Here is a 24,468-nt window from a genome sequence, read left to right as displayed (position 1 = left end):
GACACACACACACACACACACCCAGAAACACACAGACACATACACACACGGAGGCACGCACACGCACAGACACACACACACAGAAACACACAGACACACACACGCACATACACACACACGCACAGACACACACACGCACACATGCACATGCACGCACACGCACAGACACACACGCACGCACACGAACAGACACACACACGCACAGACACACACACAGAAACACACAGACACAGACACGTACACACACACACATACACACACACAGACAAAGACACACAGACAGACACAGGCACACACAGACACAGACATACACACAGACACACACACAGACACATACACACACACAGACAGTCACAGACACACACACACAGATGCAGACACACACACAGACACTGACACACACAGACATACACACACACACAGACGCAGATACACACACACAGACACAGACACGCACACAGACACACACACAGGCACACACACACAGACAGAGACACACAGGCACAGACACGCACACAGACACACACACAGTCACACACACACAGACATACACACACACACAGACGCAGATACACACACACAGACACAGACACGCACACAGACACACACACAGTCACACACACACAGACATACACACAGTCACACACACACAGACGCAGATACACACACACAGACACGCACACAGACACACACACAGTCACACACACACAGGCACACACACACAGACACTGACACAGACACACAGGCACAGACACGCACACAGACACACACACAGTCACACACACACACAGACATACACACAGACACACACACACAGACATACACACACACAGACACAGACACACACACAGACATACACACACACAGACGCAGACACACACACAGACACACACACAGTCACACACACACAGGCACACACACACAGACACAGACACACACACAGGCACACACACACAGACACAGACACACACAGGCACAGGCACACACAGACACACACCGACACACACACAGACACACACACACACATACAGACACACACACACACACATACAGACACACACACACACACACAGACACAGATACACACACAGACACACACACAGGCACAGAAGCACGCACACACACACGCACAGACACACAGACGCACACAGACACACACAGACACACACACAGACACACACATACACACACACAGACATGCACACAGACACACGCACACAGACACACACACAGACACACACATACACACACACAGACATGCACACAGACACACGCACACAGACACACACACATACGCAGACACAAACACACAGACACAAACACTCAGACACAGACACACAGACACAGACACACAGTTACGCACGCACACAGACACACACACAACACACACACACAGACACACACACACACACACAGACACAGGCACACACACAGACACACGCACACAGACACACACACAGGCACAGGCACACACACAGACACACACACACAGACACAGGCACACACACAGACACACACGCTCAGACACAGACATACAGACACAGACACACACACAGACACAAACACTCAGACACAGACACACAGACACAGACACACAGTTACGCACGAACACAGACACACACACAACACACACACAAACAGACACAGACACACACACACAGACACAGACACACACAAACACAGACACACATACAGAGACACAGACACACACACATACACACATACGCACACTCGCTTGCACATACACATACACACACACACGGACATACCTTTTTACTGCAACTTATTCTCACGTTCCAACTTCACCCTGTACAGGACAATGTTGGAGAGATTATCTGGGGAAGGGGTGGGTTTCCCCTGTGTAGAACTCCAGGGGAAGTGTGGGGAGAGAGAGAGGGCTGGAGGTCAGTCATTTGGAGACGGTGCCTGGGCTCCCATCGATGTCCAGGACTGTTCTCGGCAGCAGTTCAATAAGCCGAGTTCATTTTTAATCACCGTAAACAAAAGACGCGATCAGTGTTGGAAACACCTCATTGATGTAATGTTTCTACCGGGACCTCGAGAACTCCTGATAATCCAATATTCGGTTAATTGATATTCAGATAAGCGAGGTGCCAGCGGCAAAAACAAAAAACGCAGGTACAGGCAAATGTTAAGAGTTTGTGAGTCCATTCAGTATTCTAACAAGAGTTGGGTAGAAACTGTTTCGAAACCGCCTAATGCGTGTGCTCAGGTTTCTGTACCTTCTCCCCGACGGTAGAGGTTGTAAAAAAGCATTGCCAGGTGGGATGGATCTTTGAGAATACTGGCGGCCTTTCCTTGACAGGGGGCCTGGTAGACGGGAGGGTGGTCTTTGTGATTGTCCAGGCTGAGTTCACCACTCTCTGTAACCGTCTCCGATCTTGAATGGTACAGTTACCGTACCAGGTAGTGATACATCCAGACGGAATGCTCTCGATGGCCCACCTACAAAAGTTGGCAATGACCTGGTGGTGTTGCGTCTGGACTGTGAATCCAGAGTCCTGGGCAATGTTCTGGGCACCTAGATTTGAATCCCAAATTTGAATTAAGAGTCTCATGGTGACTATGAAATCATTGTTGATCGTTGGGGGAAACACTCACGCGGTTCACCAATGTTCTTTGGGGAATGAATCTGCCATCCTTACCTGGTCTGGCCTACATGTGACTCCAGACTCACAGCAATGTGGTTGACTCTTAACTGCCCTCTGGGCAATTAGGGATTGGCAATAAATGCTGACCCAGCGAGCAAAGCCTCCATCCTATGAATGACCTGAGAGGAACCACTAGTAGTAAGTGGTTGAAGTATTGCATGATGTCTTTGTTGTCCCAAAAGTTGACAAGATAACCTCGGGGTGAGGTTACACTCCTGAGGAGCTCACAGACAGAGGATGATAGAAGTTATAGGGTAGCCATTGGCGCTCGGAAATCTCCAAGACAGGCTTATTGGCAGCTCCAGATCCCAGTGCCAATGGGAATTGGATGTCCCACCTTAGGTATTGACGTCACCCCCACAATTAACTTGTTACGACTGCTTTTAAACCAGAACTTTAGCATTATGATTTTCTCTCAGATGAGCCATGCTTTTATCCTTCTCAGTGAGTATTACACTCAAATTCAGCATCAATCTTTAACTATTGCAAAAGCCTTAGTGTTTTATTTCAGGAATAGGCTTGAGCTTGACTTGTCTCTGTATTCCAATGGAGAAACAACGGGGTCAGTGCGGGTTGAGGAATGATAATTACCTCCAAGATATTCTCACTCCTTCACTGCAGGGATTCAAGAAAGCAGCCCACTACCACCTTCTCCAGGGCAACGAGGGACAGGGAATCAATGCTGGTCAGCATCCACATCCCACAAGTGAATTTAAATAAACACTATCACATTATTGGAAGTTACCTATAAACAGAGAGTCCACTAATCCTACACATCCCATGAGTGAATAAAAATAAAATGTAGAGTTGACTGTATTGAGGAACTCCAACCCACATTGTGATTCCATGGTAGCAATATCGTGCTATTGCATGCTGGCATTTAAAGTCATTTCAAAATTCAGTTTCAAAGCATTTGCACATCATTCTGTCGTAATTAATTGTCGACATGTGAAATCAGAGAGGAGATTCATCTGGTAACGAATCCAAAAAGTGGCTGAGAAAGGTAAAATGTAGCTAACGATGAATGTGTTCCATTTACAGATGACAGATGATAGGAGAAAGAGGTAGAAAAGGAGGCAATCACGGATTTGCATTGTCACGAGATCCGTAGCTCAAAGTTCTATTCTGGACATTGGATACGACGTGGAGGTGCCAGTGTGGGACTGGGGTGGATAAAGTCAGAGTCACACAACACCAGGTTATAGTCCAACAGGTCTATTTTAAATCGCAAGCTTTTGAAGCAGTTGGACAGACCTTTATCCCATCTCCTCTTGGCCGTATGTCTTTTGTTATAGTATGCCCTTCCTTAGGAATGACCGCTGTCCAACTGTGGAAGTTTTCTATAAACTTGTGTTTTTTTACACTATTCCAGTTCATACTATTCTCTATAAGAAAATCTCTCATTAGTACAAATTGCTGCTTTCTCTCCTCACTGTTTCATACATCATACAATACCTCATACTCATCTTCATTAACCTGCATTCACCACAGGGCTGGCCATTGGAAACACCATCTGTGTAAAGTCACTCATTTAACCACCAGCTCATAAGCAGTTATGAGTAAGTGATATTTGTAATGTTGATGAAGCAACTGATTCATTTTTTCATCCCAGTCAATGCGAGTGAGCTATTTAATGCACCGGATATATGTAATGCTTTCGGATAAGGGAATTGACCTTTCCCTGAGTGCTCAAGCTCAATGATAGTGTATTGTATCTCAAAGTCAATTCTGATCAGCTGATTCACTAATGCCACTCATCAGCTTCATTAGTGCACAAGAAGACTATCACATCCTAATTACTTTCAGGTAATTTGGATACGTTGTTTTTCCAAGTTCTACCATTAACGCTAAATGAACTAAACTTTAAAAATCATATTATATCAAACTGAAAAGTCTTTAATTTTAATTCCTGGAAGTTAAGACAATAACATGCAAGAGCAGAAGGAGGCCATAAAGCCATTTGAGTCAGCTCTGCATTTCAATGAGATCTTTGCTACCTTTCCAATATACATTAACGGTTTGGACGAAGGAATTGAATGCAATATGTCCAAATTTGCAGATGACACCAAGCTGGGGTGGCTGTGCGTGCTGTGAGGAGGATGGTAAGAGGCTGCAGGGTGACTTGGGCAAACTGGCTGAGTGGGCAAGTACTTGGCAGTATAATGTGGATAAATGTGGGGTAATTCACTTCAGTTGCCAAAACAGGAAGGTAGATTATGATCTGAAAGGTAGCCATGAATTGGAGATGTCGGTGTTGGACTGGGGTGTACAAAGATAAAAATCACACAACACCAGGTTTTCATCCAACAGGTTTAATTGGAAGCACTAGCTTTCGGAGCACTGCTCCTTCATCAGGTGATTGTGGAGAATAAGATTGTAAGACACAGAATTTATCGCAAAAGTTTACAGGGTGAGTAACTGAAATTATATATTGAAAATGACCTGGATTGTTTGTTAAGTCTCTCATCTTTTGGAATGAACATGTCAGTTTCAGTTCTTTCATATGTAGTATCTAATTCTTTACAAATGCCAACTCTCTCCTGTCTAACCTTAACCTCAGGTCAGAACCTGAGAATAAGGGGCTGCACGTTTAAGACAGAGCTGAGGAGAATTTCTTGGGGACTGAACCTACGGAATTCTTTACAACAGAAGGCTGCTGAGGTTGGGTTGTTAAGTACATTCAAGTCGCAGGTAGACAGATTTTTAATCAATGAAAGAATCAAGGGTTACAGGGTTTCCTTGGAAACACAGACAATAGGTGCAGGAGTCGGCCATATCTGAATGGTGGCAGCTTAGGAAAAGGTGACACCTGGGTGTGATGGTGGAACGGACACTGAAGGTTGGTTTGTAAGTGCAGCAGGCAGTGAGGAAAGCTAATGGCATGCTGGCCTTCATAGCGAGAGGAATTGTGTATCAGAGTGAGGACATCTTGTTGCAGTTATACAGGGCCTTGGTGCAGCCACACCTTGAGTACTGTGTGCAGTTTTAGTCTCCTAGTCTGAAGAAGGACATTTTTGCTACTGAGGGAGTCCAGGGAAGGTTCAACAGACTGATTCCCGGGATGGCAGGACTGACATATGAGGAAATACTGGATCGACTGGGCTTATACTCATCGGAACTTGGAAGAATGAGAGGGCAATCCCATAGAAATATATAAAATCCAGATGAGACTGGACAGGCTAAATACAGGAAGAATATTCCTGATGTTGGGGAAGTCGAGAACTAGGGGGTCACAGTCTAGGAATGAGCGGTAAGCCATTCAGGACTGAGATGAGGAAGCATTCCTTCACTCAGCCTCACGAACCTGTGGAATTCTCTCCCACAGGAAGTTGATGGGGCCAGTTCATTAGATAGATTCCAGAGGGAGCTGGACATTACAATTACAACTAAAGGGATCAAGGGGTATGGAGAGAAAGTGGAAGTAGGATACTGAGATTGCATGATCAGCCATGATCGTATTGAATGGTAGTGCGGGGTTGAAGGGCCGAATGGCCTACTCCTGCACCTATTGTCTGTGTTTCCAAGGAAACCCTATAACCCTTGATTCCTTCATTGATTAAAAATCTGTCTACCTGCGACTTGAATGTACTTAACAACCCAACCTCAGCAGCCTTCTGTTGTAAAGAATTCCATAAATTCAGTCCCCAAGAAATTCTCCTCAGCTCTGTCTTAAACGTTCCACCTCTTATTCTCAGGTTCTGACCTTAGGTTAAGGTTAGACAGGAAAGAGTTAGCATTCATACAGAATTAGATTAAGCAAATTAGTTGCAGTATTACTAATCTATTTCATGTTCTGCACTGCATGTGGCCTAGGGATATGCAAATTTCTTTCATCTTCATAATCAGTCAAGCTCACAATATTGCTTATTTATGCTTATGAGAAATGATGTATATTCATCCATTGGAAGCTATTCTGTGCAAACAAAAGGTATAAGTTCAAGTCTTGCACTTCTGAATTATGCTAAACATGATGTTTCTCCATTGTAATGACTTTGGCTAGTTAGTCATGATTCGGAGATGCCGGTGTTGGACTGGGGTGTACAAAGTTAAAAATCACACAACACCAGGTTATAGTCCAACAGGTTTAATTGGAAGCACACTAGCTTTCGGAGCGATGCTCCTTCATCAGGTGATTAAGGAGCGTCGCTCCGAAAGCTAGTGTGCTTCCAATTAAACCTGTTGGACTATAACCTGGTGTTGTGTGATTTTTAACTTTGGCTAGTTAGAGTAGACTTACCAGTCACCTATCACTTGCTCAGTGATGCCCCAGCCCTGAGAGAAGGCCGTTCACCAGCTAAAGAACACCAAGGCTGCTGGAGCAGATGGTTTCCCCACTGAGGGATTGAAGTGCGGAGTCAAAGAGCTCCTGCTGCAGTTACACGCCCTTGTCTGCCTTATCTTGAAGGAGGATAGTATCCCGGGAAAGCTGCAAGATGTCACAGACTTGAGTACTTTCAAAAAAAAAGGAACAGGTCCAACTGTGGTAACTGCAGGGGAACCTCCCTGCTGTCAACCATTGGAAAAGTTATCGCCAAGGTTCTATTCCGCCATCTCCTCCCTGTGGCTGAGGAACTCCTCCCGGAATCGCTGTGTGGCTTCCGGCCATGGAGGGGCACAACTTTTCATCGTAGTCAGTCCTGTCCTCCTGGGAATCAGTCTGGTGACAGCTGCAGGAGAAATGCAGAGAATAGAACCTCCCCTTGTACATGGCCGCCTTTGACCGTACAAAGGTCATTGACACCCATCACTCGAGAAGCATGATGGAGCATCCTCCTCCGCTTTGGCTTCACCATGAGGTTTACCCTCGTCCTTCGCCTGCTCCACCATGACATGGAAGTCACGGTAATGATGAATGGCTCCATCACCGACCCATTCACCGTTCGGGCTGGTGTCAAGCAGGCCTGTGTCGTTGTGCCAACACTGTTCCCGATCTGCCGACTGCAATGCTTCACCTCACCGCCAACTAGCTCCCCACTGGAGTGGGGCTGACTTACAGAACCAGCAGGAAATTATTCAACCTCCACCCACCTTCAAACCAAAGCCAAGGCGATCCCAACCCATTGTCATCGAGCTGCAGTACACAGACAATACTTGCGTATGTGCAACCTCAGAGGATGTACTCAGCACCTTAACAGAGGTATATGAAAGCACGGGTCTCACCCTGAACATTCAGCAGGCGAAGTTCCTCCACCCCACTGACCTGGCAATGTGGAGCAAAACCCTGGACCGTCAAGATCCACTGGGAGGCCTTGGAGAATGTTAACCTTGGAAATGTCCTGTTGGAGAAAGCAGCTATTGATGAAGAAACTTCACTTCACCTCTAGTGTCCTAGAGCAGCCTTCAGTCACCTGAGGAAAAGGGCATTTGAGAACAATGTCATCGCATCCGACACCAAGATGATGGTATACAGGGATGTGGTGGCTCCTGCCCTCCTACATGACTCTGAGATGAGGACTGTCTGTCCACAGCAGACCATCAACACTGCCTGCGCAAGATCCTGTGAATCCTCTAGGAAGACAGACACACCAACCCCAGTGTCCTCGACCAGGCCAGCCTCCCCAGCATTGAGGCACTGACCACCCTTTGATCAACTACGATGGGCCAGGCACGTTGTCCCCATGACCGACACGAGACTCCCCCAGCTCCGAAACTACAGACCAGCCCCAGGTGGACAGAGGAAGTGCCTCAGGGATACCCTCAAGGTCTCACTGATGAGGTGCAGCATTCCCACAGACACCTGGGAACCACTGGGCTCAAGACCGTCCAAAGTGGAAGAGGAGCATCTGGGAAGGTGTCGAGCAACCTTGAGACTCACCGTTGGGAAAAAAATGGAAGCCAGGTGAAAACAGCGCAACGAGAGTACTACCACAACAGTGACCCACCCTCCCCTTCCCATTACCACCACCTGCCCCAAGTATAACAGAGCCTGCGGTATCCACATTGGTCTGTACAGCTGCCTACAGACTCACCCTGAGAGAGGGAGAGAGTCATCCTCATCTACGAGGGATCACCGATGATCACTTGAATTGCATCATTGTTTGAAATTTGTCATTTTTGTGTTTATCCTGATGATTGAAGACCAAAATCCTCTGCAACATGTCTCTTTTCACCTTTAGTGTAATTTGCAAGCAATTTTCAATGTGATTCACTCCATGACGCTAGAAACTATACGGTGAGCTATCATTGGAGCCTTTCATTCACGCTTCCTCCCCTTCCCGGTCTTCATCTAGCTGCATTGGACTCTAAGGAACCCTAATCACTCACCTCCCTGCTGCTCTTAAGACATTCCTTTAAAAAATCTGGAACCAAACGTTTGGTCACCTCATCTCATTTCTTCAGTGGCCCATGTCACTTTTCCCTTGCAACGTTATGGAAGACATTGGGATATTGTCCAGTTTAAAGGCTTCTATGTAATTTCAAATTACCTTTGTGTTATTGAAAACCTAATCATCTTTTGGGAAAAGGAAACCTTTTAAGTCGGAAATAGGATTTAAATTTTAATTAATATAAAATATTATTGGAGGAGAAAGTGTTGAAAATTGGGAAGGGTACCAATGAGATTTACAATAATTCAAGCAGCCCATCCATTGGCAGAGGGAATGAACTGTACTCTTTCCAAGTTTGCTGACTATGTAGAGCTGAGTGGGTGTGTGAACTTGGATGAGACTTCAAGGTAGTTTAGACAAATTGAGAGAATGGCCCAAAGCATGGTTAATGCAGTCAAAGGTGGATAATTGTGAAGCTGTCCACTTCAGTGGGAAAACAAAACAGAACGGCAGCATATTGTTTTAACGGTGATAGATTGGGGAAGGGTTGATCTACAAAAGGACTTGGGTGTCATGGAAAGCAAGTATGCAGGTGCAACCAACAGTCAGGAAGGCAGGTGGTACATCAGCCTTGGTTGTAACTGTGTTCGAGGACAGGAGCAACGGAGTCTGACTGAGCTGGGGAGGGACTTGATGAGACCACACCTGGTGGATTATGCACAGTTTTAATCTCCTTATTGTACAATGAGATTTGAACATACCTGATGCCAAACGTCATGAAGCAGTGTTTATTTATTCTGCTGGCAACTAGATGATTACAAATATGAAGGGAAGTTAATGTTTCACAAGGAAGACACAGTATGTACATGGAATTAATTCTATGGCTCGCATTCGCTTGTAGATATCATTTGTCTGTCTGATCCTCCTTCCCCAAAGTCTCCAACTAGAATCAGTTCCATTGACTCAGCTGCCCTATCCAACATCCTTCCTCACCACTGCCACTTGCTGCTCAAGATTCCATTATACGACACCCATTCTTCAGGCTTGCCACTCCAGCAACTACAACATAGGATCTCGACAGTGTGGAAAGAGGCCATTCAGTCCATCGAGGCCACACCAACCCAGAACCAACTCCCCACACTATCCCCATAACCCTGAATTTCCCATGGCTAATCCACCTAGCCTGCACATCCCTGGGCACTACAGCATGGCCAAATCTCCTGACCTGCACATCTTTGGAGTGTAGGACGACACTGGTGCACCCGGAGGAAACCCACGCAGACACTGGGAGAATGTGCACGCTCCACACAGACAGTTGCCCAAGGTAAGGATTGAACAGGGGTCCCTGGTTCTGTGAGGCAGTAGTGCTAACCACTGAGCCATCATGCCACCCTGGAACAGCGTAGATGAAGTTACCTGTATCCAGCACTTGCTAACTCTATGGGGTTCAGGATCCCAGACACCCTGTATTTCACTTCGACCCTAACGGTCTGACTTTGGAGGAATAATCTCTCAATATTTGGAAGGTCATCCTTTGCAAACAGGCAATATTTTTCTTCTCAGCTTTTCTCTCTTCATCCTCTCGGTTACCATGTTGAATGCCTACCATTGCCGTGTGTGATGTTCAGCTATCCAATCACTGCGCTGACCATCTCCAACAAGATATTTGGCACACTTTCCTTCATTGCTCAGACCTCTGAGTATAGGAGTTGGGGTTGTACAGGATGTTGGTGAGCTCTCTTCTAGAATACAGAACAACCTCAGTTATCCAAACATCAAATTATTCGAATTTTGAATTATCTGAACAAGATCTCAAGATCCTGAAGTTTGAGATCGGAAACCGGACTCTCATTCCAAGACAGACAGCCCACCAGTGAACTCAACAACTTCTCTCCCGCTCTGCCTCTGTCATTCATTTACTTACTTACTTACTTTCTTTCTCTCTTTCTCTCTTTCTTTCACTCTTTCTTTCCTGCCCTTCTGCCTCGTTCTATCCCTCTCACATTGTCTCTGCCGACTTTCTCTCTGTCTCCTTCTTTCTCTCTTTTTCTCTCTCTCTCTCTGGTCTGTCATACACACAGGAGGTTTCTGATAGTTGTTCTTTCAGGAGGTATATTTACAGACTTACATGCAGCTTTTTATTTTTTACCCCTTGTACTTTAACTACAATCCGAAGTTTGTGTTTGACCATTTTAGACAATCGTTTCTAGACTCGTGTACCACATTCAATGACCCGTATGAGTGAAACAGCATGCTCTGAGCAGAGATAATGACAGAAACCCAGGTCGAGATTTGAGAAGCCACGTAAAACTACAGCAAAGTTTTGTCCCAGAGTGTCTTTCGATTGATCAGGTTCCTGGTGTAACACACGGAATGGTGTTTCTGGCTCGGGTTTTGTGCTACAGGGTTCCATTTACACTTGAGAATGCTTCCTTTGTTTACCATCAGATCAGTTATCTGAACAATCAGTTATCCAAACAATCCGTTATCCGAAAAACTTGCTCCCCACCCGTCCCGTCCGGAAAATCGAAGTTGTTCTGTACTGAGTCCAGTTCTGGTCGCCCAGTTATTGGAAGGATATCATTAAGTTGGAGAGGATCCAGGAAAGAAAGGAGTGTTTGAGTTATAATGAGAGGCTGAATAAGTGGGACCTTTTTCACTGAGGGTAAGAGGTTAACGGATGGCCATATAGAGATTTATAAAATCATGAGGGCGATAGATGAGGTGAATGGCAGGTGCTTTTTCCCTCCGGTGAGGGATTTCAAGACTCGGAGCCATATTTTTAAGGTGAGAGGAGGAAGATTTTTTAAAAAAGACATAAGGGGCAACTTTTGTACACAGAGAGTGGTTAATGCATAAAATGAACTGCAGGTAGATGCGGGTGCAGTTACAACATTTAAAGGGTTAGATTAGATTCCCTACAGTATAGAAACAGGCCATTCGGCCCAAAAAGTCCACATTGACCCTCCAAAAAGTAACCCACTCAGAGCCATTCCCCTACATTTACCCCTGACTAATGCACATAACACTACGGACAATTTAGCATGGCCAATTCACCTGCACATCTTTGGATTGTGGGAGGAAACCAGAGCACCCAGAGGAAACCCCACGCAGACACAAAGGGATTGTGCAAACTCCATGCAAACAGTCACCCGAGGCTGGAATCAAACCCAGTCCCCTGGTGCTGTGAGGCAGCAGTGCTAACCACTGAGTCACCGTGCCACCCAAAAGTAATGTTTGGATTAGTTCATGAGTAAGACATGTTTGGAGGGATATGGGCCAAGTGCAGGTGGGACTAGTTTAGTTTGGAATGATGTTTGACATGGATTGGTTGGACAGAAGTGTCTGTTTCTGGGCTGTATGACTCCATGAGGAAGGACAAGGCCTTGTTCAGAGAACAGCTTGGAGTGCCACCATGAACATAAACTAACTCTGGGATGTACTCAGGTCACTTTTGATTGCTCTCAGAAGGTAAGAAGCACAAAGACCTGGGCAGCATAGAGGTAAATTATTTACACTTTCCACTCCACTCTGGGCGATAGAGGGCGGTAGAGCTCTTGGCAATCCCATAGACCTCACAAGGTCCTTGAGGATATGACTGTTTCACCCTGATCACTGTGAATCCAACATGGAACATTGAAAACGGATAAACATCTGGATACTTGAGCTCCTCGAACTAATGTGGATGAGATAATACACTGAGTAGATCCCGTGGAAAAAAAAATGAAAAGGTTGTCTAGAGCAGATCCTTGAAATCACTCACACTGTGCCTGTTATTGACATCGTTTGGTCATGGGTGAGAAATGGCCGAGATGAAGGTGGTGAAGAAATCCCTGAGCACGAGGACATGCTCGGACCTATCGCTGCTGAGCTCGAGAATGGTAAGTACGATTGCAAAGGTCTCCCAAAACCTCTCTTGGTAACCAGTGATCCGATTCTGGGGCTAAGCCAATTGCCTGCTTTAGTCGAAGTACACCTTTCACAATTCCCACAGCGGCCATCCCCATCCGAGTGGCATTTCCCTCTGATCAGGGCAGTCACCTTTCCCGTCCCTTGGCGTCCTGCTTGGTCATTAACTGCTACCAAGACTTGAAGCTGTCGGGAAAGATGAGTTACCTCATCTTTCTCTTTCCTCATCATGAGCCAGCCAATAGAGGATTCCGTCCCCCATTCCGATCCCCCTCCCTGACCCTCCCATCCCTGATCCCACTGACCCTCCCTGACCCTCCCACCCTGACACCCCCTCCCTGACCCTCCCTTCCTGACACCCCCTCTCTGACCCTCCCTGACCATCCCGCCCTGACACTCCCTCCCTGACCCCACCTCACTGACCCTCCCTCCCTGACACTCCCTGACCCTGCCTCCTTGACCCCCTTACCGACCCTCCCTGACCCTCCCTCCCTGACCCTCCCTGATCCCCCTCATTGATCTCCCCGCCCTGACACCCCCTCTCTGACCCTCCCTGACCCTCGCTCCCTGACCCTACCTGACCCCCCTCCCTGACCCTCCCTTCCTGACACCTCCTCTCTGACCCTACCTGACCCTCCCTCTCTGACCCTCCCTGACCCCCCTCACTGACCCTCCTGCCCAGACACCCCCTGCCTGACCATCTCTGACCCCCCCGGCCTAACACCCACTCCCTGACCCCGCTCACTGACTCTCCCGCCCTGAACCCCCCTCCCTGACCCTCCCTGACCTTCTCACCCTGACACCCCCTCCCTGACCCCCCTTACTGACCCGCCCTCCCTGACACCCCCTCCCTTACCTTCCCTCCCTGACCCCCGTCACTGACCCTCCCTGACACCCCCCTCCCTGACCCTCTCTCCCTGACTCTCCCTGACCTCCCTCACTGACCCTCCTGCCCTGACAGTCCCCCCCTGAACCCCCCTCCCTGACCCTCCCTGACACCCCCTCCCTGACCCTCCCTGACACCTCCCCGACCCTCGCTCCCTGACCCACCATCCCTGACCCTCTCTGACCTTCCCTCCCTGACACCACCCCTGACCTCACTCACTGACCCTCCCTGACCCTCATTCCTTGACCCACCCTCCCTGACAATCCCTCCCTGACCCTCCCTGATCCTCGCTCCCTAACCCTCCCTGACACCCCTCACTGACCCTCCGTCCCTGACACCCCCTCCCTGACACTCCCTGACCCTCAATCTCTGACATTCCCTGACCCTCTCTCCCTGACACCCCATCCCTTACCCTCCCTGACCCTCCCTCCCTGACACCCCCTCCCTGACCCTCCCTGACCCTCGCTCCCTGACACTCACTGACCCTCCCTAACACCCCGCTCCCTGACTCTCCCTCCCTGACCCTCCCTGACCCTCCCTGACACCACTCCTCCCTGACCCTCCCTCTCTGACCCTCCCAGACCCTCGCTCCCTGACCCTCCTGCCCTGACACCCCCCCTGACACTCCCGCCCTGACTCCCCCTCCCTGACCCCCCCTCACTGACCCTCCCAACCTGAAACCCCCTCCCTGAACATTCCTGACCCTCCTGCCCTGACACCCCCTCCCTGACCCCCCTCACTGACCCTCCCTCCCTGACACCCACTCCCTGACACCCCTCACTGACCCATCCTCCCTGACACCCCCTCCCTGACCCTTCCTCCCTGACCCCCCTCACTGACCCTCCCGCCCTGACACCCTCTCCCTGACCCCCCTCACTGACCCTCCCTCCCTGACAACCACTCCCTGACACCCCTCACTGACCCATCCTCCCTGACACCCCCTTTCTGACCCTCCCTGACCCCCCTCACTGACCCTCCCGCCCTGACACCCCCTCCCTGACCCTCCCTTCCTGACCCTCCCTGATCCCCCTCACTGACCCTCCCACCCTAACTCCCCCTCCCTGACCCCCCTCACTGACCTTCCCGCCCTGACACCCCTTCCCTGACCCCCCTCACTGACCATCCCGCCCTGACACCCCCTTCATGACCCTCCTCACTGACCCTCCTGCCCTGACACCCCCTCCCTGACCCTCCCTTCCTGACCCTCCCTGACCACCCCTCACTGACCCTCCCGCCCTGACACCTCCTCCCTGACCCTCCCACTGACCCTCCCTGACCCCCCTCACTGACCCTCCCGCCCTAACTTCCCCTCCCTGACCCCCCTCACTGATCCTGGAAAAGCGCAGCAGGTCAGGCAGCATCTAGGGAACAGGAGAATCGACGTTTCGGGCATTAGCCCTTCTTCAAGAATGAGGAAAGTTGGTCCAGCAGGCTAAGATAAAAGGTAGGGAGGAGGGACTTGGGGGAGGGGCGTCGGAAATGTGATAGGTGGAAAGAGGTCAAGGTGAGGGTGATAGGTCAGACTGGGGTGGGGGCAGAGAGGTCGGGAAGAAGATTGCAGGTTAGGAAGGCGGTGCTGAATTTGATGGATTTGACTGAGACAGGGTGGGGGGAGGGGAAATGAGGAAACTGGTGAAATCCGAGTTCATCCCTTGTGGTTGGAGCGTTCCTAGCCGGAAGATGAGGCGTTCTTCCTCCAACCGTCGTTTCGCTGTGGTCTGACGATGGAGGAGTCCAAAGACCTGCATATCCTTGGTGGAGTGGGAGGGAGAATTGAAATGTTGAGCTACAGGGTGGTTGGGTTGGTTGGTGCGGGTGTCCCAGAGGTGTTCCCTGAAACGCTCCGCAAGTAGGCGGCCCGTCTCCCCAATATAGAGGAGGCCACATCGGGTGCAAAGGATGCAATAGATGATATGTGTGGAGGTACAGGTGAATCTGTGGCGGATATGGAAGTTTCCTTTGGGGCCTTGGAGGGAGGTGAGGGGGGAGGTGTGGGCGCAAGTCTTGCACCTCCTGCGGTTGCAGGGGAAGGTGCCGGGAGTGGAGGTTGGGTTGGTGGGGAGTGTGGATCTGACGAGGGAGTCACGGAGGGAGTGGTCTTTACGGAATGCTGATAGGGGAGGGGAGGGAAATATATCCTTGGTGGTGGGGTCCGTTTGGAGGTGGCGGAAATGGCGGCGGATGATGCGCTGTACATGGAGGTTAGTGGGGTGGTAGGTGAGGACCAGTGGGGTTCTGTCCTGGTCGTCGACCACGTCGGGGGGGAAATTGCGGAATTGGGAGAATGGGATGACATCTATTACAAACCAACCGACTCCCACAGCTACCTGGACTACACCTCCTCCCATCCTGCCCCCTGTAAAAACGCCATCCCATTCTCCCAATTCCTTCGACTCCGCCGCATCTGCTCCCAGGAGGACCAGTTCCAAAAACGCACATCCCAGATGGCCTCCTTCTTCAAGGACCGCAATTTCCCCCCCCGACGTGGTCGACGATGCCCTCCACCGCATCTCTTCCACTTCCCGATCCTCCGCCCTTGAGCCCCGCCCCTCCAACCGCCACCAGGACAGAACCCCACTGGTCCTCACCTACCACCCCACTAACCTCCGTGTACAGCGCATCATCCGCCGCCATTTCCGCCACCTCCAAACGGACCCCACCACCAAGGATATATTTCCCTCCCCTCCCCTATCAGCATTCCGTAAAGACCACTCCCTCCGTGACTCCCTCGTCAGATCCACACTCCCCACCAACCCAACCTCCACTCCCGGCACCTTCCCCTGCAACCGCAGGAGGTGCAAGACTTGCGCCCACACCTCCCCCCTCACCTCCCTCCAAGGCCCCAAAGGAAACTTCCATATCCGCCACAGATTCACCTGTACCTCCACACATATCATCTATTGCATCCTTTGCACCCGATGTGGCCTCCTCTATATTGGGGAGACGGGCCGCCTACTTGCGGAGCGTTTCAGGGAACACCTCTGGGACACCCGCACCAACCAACCCAACCACCCTGTAGCTCAACATTTCAATTCTCCCTCCCACTCCACCAAGGATATGCAGGTCTTTGGACTCCTCCATCGTCAGACCACAGCGAAACGACGGTTGGAGGAAGAACGCCTCATCTTCCGGCTAGGAACGCTCCAACCACAAGGGATGAACTCGGATTTCACCAGTTTCCTCATTTCCCCTCCCCCCACCCTGTCTCAGTCAAATCCATCAAATTCAGCACCGCCTTCCTAACCTGCAATCTTCTTCCCGACCTCTCTGCCCCCACCCCAGTCTGACCTATCACCCTCACCTTGACCTCTTTCCACCTATCACATTTCCGACGCCCCTCCCCCAAGTCCCTCCTCCCTACCTTTTATCTTAGCCTGCTGGACCAACTTTCCTCATTCCTGAAGAAGGGCTAATGCCCGAAACGTCGATTCTCCTGTTCCCTAGATGCTGCCTGACCTGCTGCGCTTTTCCAGCAACACATTTCCATCTCTGATCTCCAGCATCTGCAGACCTCACTTTCTCCCCCTCACTGATCCTCCCACCCTGACACCCCCTCCCTGACACACCCCTTCCTGACCCTCGCTCCCTGACCCTCCCTGACCCACCCTCCCTGACTCTCCCTCTTGACACCCCCTCCCTGACCGCCCCTCACTGACCCTCCCTGACCCTCGGTTCCTGACCCTCCCTCCCTGACAACCCCTCCCTGACCCTCCCTGACCCTCACTCCCTGACCCTCACAGACCCCCCCTCACTGACCCTCCCTCCCTGACAACCCCTCCCTGACCCTCCCTGACCCTTGCTCCCTGATTCTCCCTGACCCTCACTGACCCTCTTTGACACCCCCCTCCCTGACCCTCCCTGCCTGACACCCCCTCCCTGACTCTCCCTTCCTGACACCCCCTCCCTGACACTCCCTGACCCTCGCTCCCTGACCCTCCCTGACTTTCCCTCTTGACACCCCTTCCCTGACCCCCCTCACTGACCCTCCCTCCCTGACACTCCCTCCCTGACTCTCCCTCCCTGACCCCCTCACTAACCCTCCCGCCCTGACACCCTCTCCCTGACCCCCCTCACTGACCCTCCCGCCCTGACACCTCCTCCCTGACCCTCCCTCCCTGACCCACCCTGACCCCCCTCATGACCCTCCCGCCCTAACTCCCCCTCCCTCACCCCCCCTCACTGACCCTCCCACCCTGAAACCCCCTCCCTGACCCCCCTCACTGACCCTCCCGCCCTGACACCCCCTTCCTGACCCTCCCTGACCCATCCTCCCTGACCCTCCCTGACTTTCCCTGACACCCCCCTCCCTGACCCTCCCTCCCTGACCCTCCCTGACCTTTCCTGACCCCCCTGACCCTCCTGACCCCCCTCACCTTTCCTGACCCCCCTGACCCTCCTGACCCGCCCTGACTTTCCCTGACACCCCCCTCCCTGACCCTCCCTGACCCTCCCTGACCCTCCCTGACCTTTCCTGACCCTCCTGACCCTCCTGACCTTTCCTGACCCCCCTGACCCTCCTGACCCTCCTGACCCTCCCTGACCCATCCTCCCTGACCCTCCCTGACATCCCCCTCCCTGACCCTCCCTCCCTGACCCTCCCTGACCTTTCCTGACCACCCCGGCCCTCCTGACCCCCCTGACCTCCCCTCCCTGGACCCTCCCTGACATCCCTCCCTGATCCCCCTCTCTGACCCCCTAATCCCTGTCCCTGACCCTCCCTGACCTTCCTCCTTGATCCTCCTCCCTGTTCCTCCATTCTGATCCTCCTCCTCCAATCCCTCGTGAGTGTCTGTGCCCAGTTGGACTCCCTCATCAGTGGTGCTGGTGGACATTGGGCCTTCTGTAATGAAGCAGTTTACTGATGCCCACATCGATCTGCTGACACTCTCTGATGTCCTCTTTCAACATTAGAAGACGGGCAACACCAGGTTATAGACCAACCAGTTTATTTGAAATCTGCTCCAAAAGGCTGACATCGACATCTTTTGGTCACGGGTGGGAATGGCCAACGTGAACCTGGTGAAGAGATCCATGAGTACAAGAACCCGCTCAGACCAGTCACCACTGGAATGAAGTACTCAGGTCAACAGATTCCACATCAGTTTCTTCCCTGCTGTTACCAGACTGAGAAAAGGACATCTTGTACATTAGAGTTGATCTTTCTCTGGGCCTTCTCTGTAGCTGTAACACTATACTCTACATAGTTAAAAATCACACAACACCAGGTTATAGTCCAACAGGTTTAATTGGAAGCACTAGCTTTCGGAGCGTCAGGTAGTAATGATGAAGGAGCGACGCTCCGAAAGCTAGTGCTTCCAATTAAACCTGTTGGACTATAATCTGGTGTTGTGTGATTTTTAACTTTGTACAGCCTAGTCCAACACCGGTATCTCCAAATCATATGTTCTACACAACCCTGATTTATGTAAGATATGATTTGCCTAGACAGCACGCAAAACAATACTTTTCACTATATCTCAGTACATGTTACAATAATAAATCAAATCAAACTCATGAAGCTTCCGCTTAATAAAGACTTTGGGCTCTGATGGAGTTTGTCTTGGTAAAAGAAGTGGCTATTAAGGTGCTCGCTGCTTTCACGAAAAATTTTCCAAAATATCAGAGCCCACCACAAAGGGGCACAGGACCTTGGGGACATGAGCATGTGCTGCCTCTATTTCCTCATTCGATTAAACAGCTTCAGGTTTCCATCAATCAGGGACAATGTATTTCCTTTGTTTACCAAGTTAACCAATGTGCCAAATCGAAACTGCTGCTTTCCAATTAGCCATCCGAAAATTGCAATAAACCCTCAACTGCCTATATTGGGTAACTGTGACTGCCAACTCTCTGAAATCAAAAAGTGAGATTCAAGAAAATGGGTACAATTTGCCTGGAATAAAACAGGTTTCAGGAAGGTCTCACCAGGGTATTCACAGTTCAAAGAGGCTGAGACAGTCTGAACCTTAAAGGGATTGTACAGTCATCAAGATTGGGGATGACACAAAATAGGTAAGAAGACAAGTCGTGAGCATGGTGCGACATGTCGGCAGAGGGATGTAGATTGTTTTTACCAAATTGATTTTAACCTTACTGCGAATCCTCTTGCAAGGATGTGCCTCCAATTACACCTGTTGGACTATAACCTGGTGTTGTGTGATTTTTAACTTTGTACACCCCAGTCCAACACCGGCATCTCCGAATCATGCCTTGAAGAAGTTTTCCTCCTCTCTCTACAAGAATCTCAGGGAGTCCCTCTCCCACTGCAACTCCCAGGTCATTTCCTCTGCCCTGAAGCTCTTCAACCATGTCCTGAAACAAACTCGCCACTCCTTCACCGCCGCTCCCTCACCACCAGACGCCTGGAGGAAGAACGCCTCATCTTCTGCCTCGGAACACTTCAACCCCAGGGCATCAATGTGGACTTCAACAGTTTCCTCATTTCCCCTTCCCCCACCTCACCCTAGTTCCAAACTTCCAGCTCAGCACTGTCCCCATGACTTGTCCTACCTGCCTATCTTCTTTTCCACCTATCCACTCCACCCTCCTCCCTGACCTATCACCTTCATCCCCTCCCCCACTGACCTATTGTACTCCATGCCAATTTCTCCCCACCCCCACCCTCCTCTCATTTATCTCTCCACCCTTCAGGCTCTCTGCCTTTATTCCCGATGAAGGGCTTTTGCCCGAAACGTCGATTTCGCTGCTCCTCGGATGCTGTCTGAACTGCTGTGCTTTTCCAGCACCACTCTAACCTAGACTCTGGTTTCCAGCATCTGCAGTCATTGTTTTTACCTGACAGAGGGATGTAGACAGATTAAGCAAATGGGCAATAACTTGACAGAGGAAATAAAATATGGGAAGCTGTGAGGTTTCACAGCTTGGCAAAAAGATCAGAGAAGCTGCATATTAGTTGAATAGGGAAAGACTGTAGAAACCTGTAGTAGAGGGGGCTTTGGGAGTAATTGTGCATGAACCATGGAATATTGTGATACCATAATATTCAGAAGTAATTGGGAAAGCAAATGGAATGTTTTTTTTTCAAAGATAATGGAATTTAAAAGTAGGGAAGTCTTGCCACACACCGAAAGTTCTGTAAACACTTTTGGTCCCCTTATAAAGGACTGCCCTACTGGCATTTGAAGCAGTCCAATTGACTTGGTCGATGCCAGGTACAGAGAGATTTTCTTTTGAGGAGAGGTTTAGTACCTTATATAATTTGTCATTTAGAAGAATGAGGGCCAACCTTATTGAAATAAATAAGATTCTTAATGGGCTTGACAGGATAGTTGCAGAAAGAGAGGACATCCACTCTGAATAAAGAGTCATCTTCAAAGTTTGTGAGAAGATTTGTAGCTCAGGTGCTCGTTGTTGTGGTTCTGTTCGCTGAGCTGGGAATTTGTGTTGCAGACGTTTCGTCCCCTGTCTAGGTGACATCCTCAGTGCTTGGGAGCCTCCTGTGAAGCGCTTCTGTGATCTTTCCTCCGGCATTTATAGTGGTTTGTATCTGCCGCTTCCGGTTGTCAGTTCCAGCTGTCCGCTGCAGTGGCCAGTATATTGGGTCCAGGTCGATGTGCTTATTGATTGAATCAGTGGATGAGTGCCATGCCTCTTGGAATTCCCTGGCTGTTCTCTGTTTGGCTTGTCCTATAATAGTAGTGTTGTCCCAGTCAGACTCATGTTGCTTGTCATCTACATGTGTGGCTACTAAGGATAGCTGGTCGTGTCGTTCCGTGGCTAGTTGGTGTTCATGGATGCAGACCATTAGCTGTCTTCCTGTTTGTCCTATGTAATGTTTTGTGCAGACTTTGCATGGGATTTTGTACACTACGTTGGTTTTGCTCATGCTGGGTATCGGGTCCTTCGTCCTGGTGAGTTGTTGTCTGAGAGTGGCTGTTGGAACTGACAACCGGAAGCGGCAGATACAAACCACTACAAATGGCGGAGGAAAGATCACAGAAGCGCTTCACAGGAGGTTCCCAAGCACTGAGGATGTCACCTAGACAGGGGATGAAACGTCTGCAACACAAATTCCCAGCTCGGCGAACAGAACCACAACAAAGAGTCATCTATTTAAGACAGAGATGAGGAGGAATTTTTTCTCCCAGGGATGGAAGATCTGAAATTCTATACCAGCAAGGGTTGGTTGAAATTGGGCCATTAAGTATATTCAAGGCTGAAATAGATTTTTAATCAGTAAAGTCATCACGATTAATCAGGAAAGTGGAGTTGAGGGTTGTCAGATCAGCCAAGATCTCATTGAAGGGTGAAGCAGACTCGATGGGCAGAATGGTCTATTGCTGCTCCTCCATCACGCAGTCATATAGTTTCAATAGAAAGGAAGGAATGGCTCTTTCTTATCACAATTGGAGTCTCAGGCTGAATGGCAGAAACATGGAGAATTGCTCCCATAGAGTCATAGCGATGTACAGCACGGAAACAGACCCTTCGGTCCAACCCGTCCATGCCGACCAGATATCCCAACCCAATCTAGTCCCACCTGCCAGGACCCAGCCCATATCCCTCCAAACCCTTCCTATTCATATACCCATCCAAATGCCTCTTAAGTGTTGCAATTGTACATATGAAACTTGAACTGCTACCTCTGAGGAGGTTATTTCGCAGTGGTTCACATCCATTTTCTGGTTGTTGCAGAGTTTGAATTGTTTACAAGCAACAAGCCACTCAGCTGCATTCACATATCCACCAAACTTAGGGCAACAGAAACTGATGAGCTTCTGAACTCTCACAGTTTCGATTGTGGGTACAGGTCAGGCATAATTAAAGCCATTGCTGATGCCCTTTGTCAATAGGATGGAACTCACTCTGTCAGGCTGGAAGGGACTACATGTGATGCCAATCCATTCTCATTCCCCAGATCAAAGGCACCATTCTGAACCTAAGTTTCCATGGCCTTCATAAGTCAAGACATTGAGTATCGAAATTGGGAAGCTATATTGCAGTTGTACAGGACGTTAATGAGGCCGCAGTTGTGTTCAGTTTTAGTCTCCCTGCTATAGAAGGATGTTATTAAACTGGAAAGAATGCAGAAGAAATTTACAGGAATGTTGCCAGGGCTTCACTGTCTGAGTGATAGGGAGAGGTTGCAAAAGCTAGGCCTTTCCAGAGCGTAGGAGACTGAGGGGGGATCTTACAGAAGTGTATAAGATCACGAGAGGCAAGGATAGGGCAAATGCAATCAATCTTTTTCCCAGGTTTAGGGAATTGAGGACTAGAGGGCATCAGTTTAAGGTTAGAGGGGAAAGAATAAAAGGGAACCCGAGGGGCAACCTTTTTCCACAGAGGGTGGTAAGCATATGGAATGAGCTGCCAGCGGAAGTGGTTGAGGCGGGTATTTTAACAGCATTTAAAAGGCATTTGGACACATACATGGATAGGAAAGGATTAGAAGGACATGGACCAAGTGCAGGGATATGGGCCTAGCGTGGACGGACATTTTGGTCGGCATGGACCAGTTTGAGTCAAAGGGCCTGTCTTTGTGCTGTCAGACTCTATGACTGTAACTCTATAGAATTGAACTAAGATTAAGTGGAGTACATCAATGTATTAATGAGTGCAATCCAAACCACATCCAAATGGGAGAGGGAGAGCCAGGTATGGTTGCACATTCGTCATCTCTCTCGAAAAAGGACCCTTGATGTGGATGTGCTGGTATTAGACTGGTGACAACAAAGTCAAAAGTCACATGACACCAGGTTATGGTTCAACAGATTTATTTGAAATCACAAGCTTTTGGAGCACAGCTCCTTCATCATGGACCACCAGGCAGCACTTCGAAAGCTTGTGATTTCAAATAAACCTGTTGGACTATAACCTGGTGTCATGTGACTTCTGATTAGAAAGAGGACCTCAGAGAGTTTCAGCTGATTGACATGGGCATCAGTAAAATGCTCCATTACTGAATGCCCAACATCCACCAGCTGATGAGGAATTCCAACAGACTCATGACCAAGGTCAAAGGTGGCCTTTGAGATACACAGTAACTCAGAATCACCGAGCAGAAACTGATAGCCAAGTTCTGTAACCATGAAGACAGCCTCAAATGTGACCTTGGGTTCATGTTGCACTACATGTAACCCCACCATGCTGTTCTGTATCTGTAAAATCTTCCTTACTGTCCTGTTTTGACACCATCACCTTAATAACTTGTTATGATCTCTTTACCGTAATTAGTGTGCACAGTTTTGGATTACCTGCTACTTTAGTTAGACCCTTGCCATGTGACTCTTACAGCTATCATGTTATTCCAGTAATTTGGTTTGTCTCTTATGTTTGATCTTTTGTCATTATCTCTCTGCTTTAACGAATCGGATCAATTATTATCCAGCTGTTCACACTTGACTCACACCATCTGACACTTTTGATCACCTGCAGCGACTTGTTATTCAGCCTGTCGACACTCCACTCACACCATTTGTACTGTCTTTGGGCGCTCTTAATTACTTGGAATTATTTTGCAAGGATTTCTCCACCTATAGACTTTGTTGCTGTGCACTTCCCTCCACTTCACCTGACGAAGGAGCACTGCTCCGAAAATTTGTGATTTCAAATACACCTGTTGGACTATAACTTGGAGACGTGTGACTTCTAGCCATTTCTGGATAGTTTACTCTCATACTGTTTTGCTGACTAACCTCACCCTCTGCCGTTCTTGATATTCTGACCAGCTACCTGACGTGCTGACTCATCTTTGTGCAAATACATGCTGTTCTTT

The sequence above is a fragment of the Chiloscyllium plagiosum genome, unplaced genomic scaffold (genome assembly GCF_037043375.1).
Source record: "Chiloscyllium plagiosum isolate Xiang-an unplaced genomic scaffold, Cpla_swu_hap1 HiC_scaffold_13, whole genome shotgun sequence".
Lineage (NCBI taxonomy): Eukaryota > Metazoa > Chordata > Chondrichthyes > Orectolobiformes > Hemiscylliidae > Chiloscyllium > Chiloscyllium plagiosum.
Note: the sequence above shows the minus strand (reverse complement) of the source record.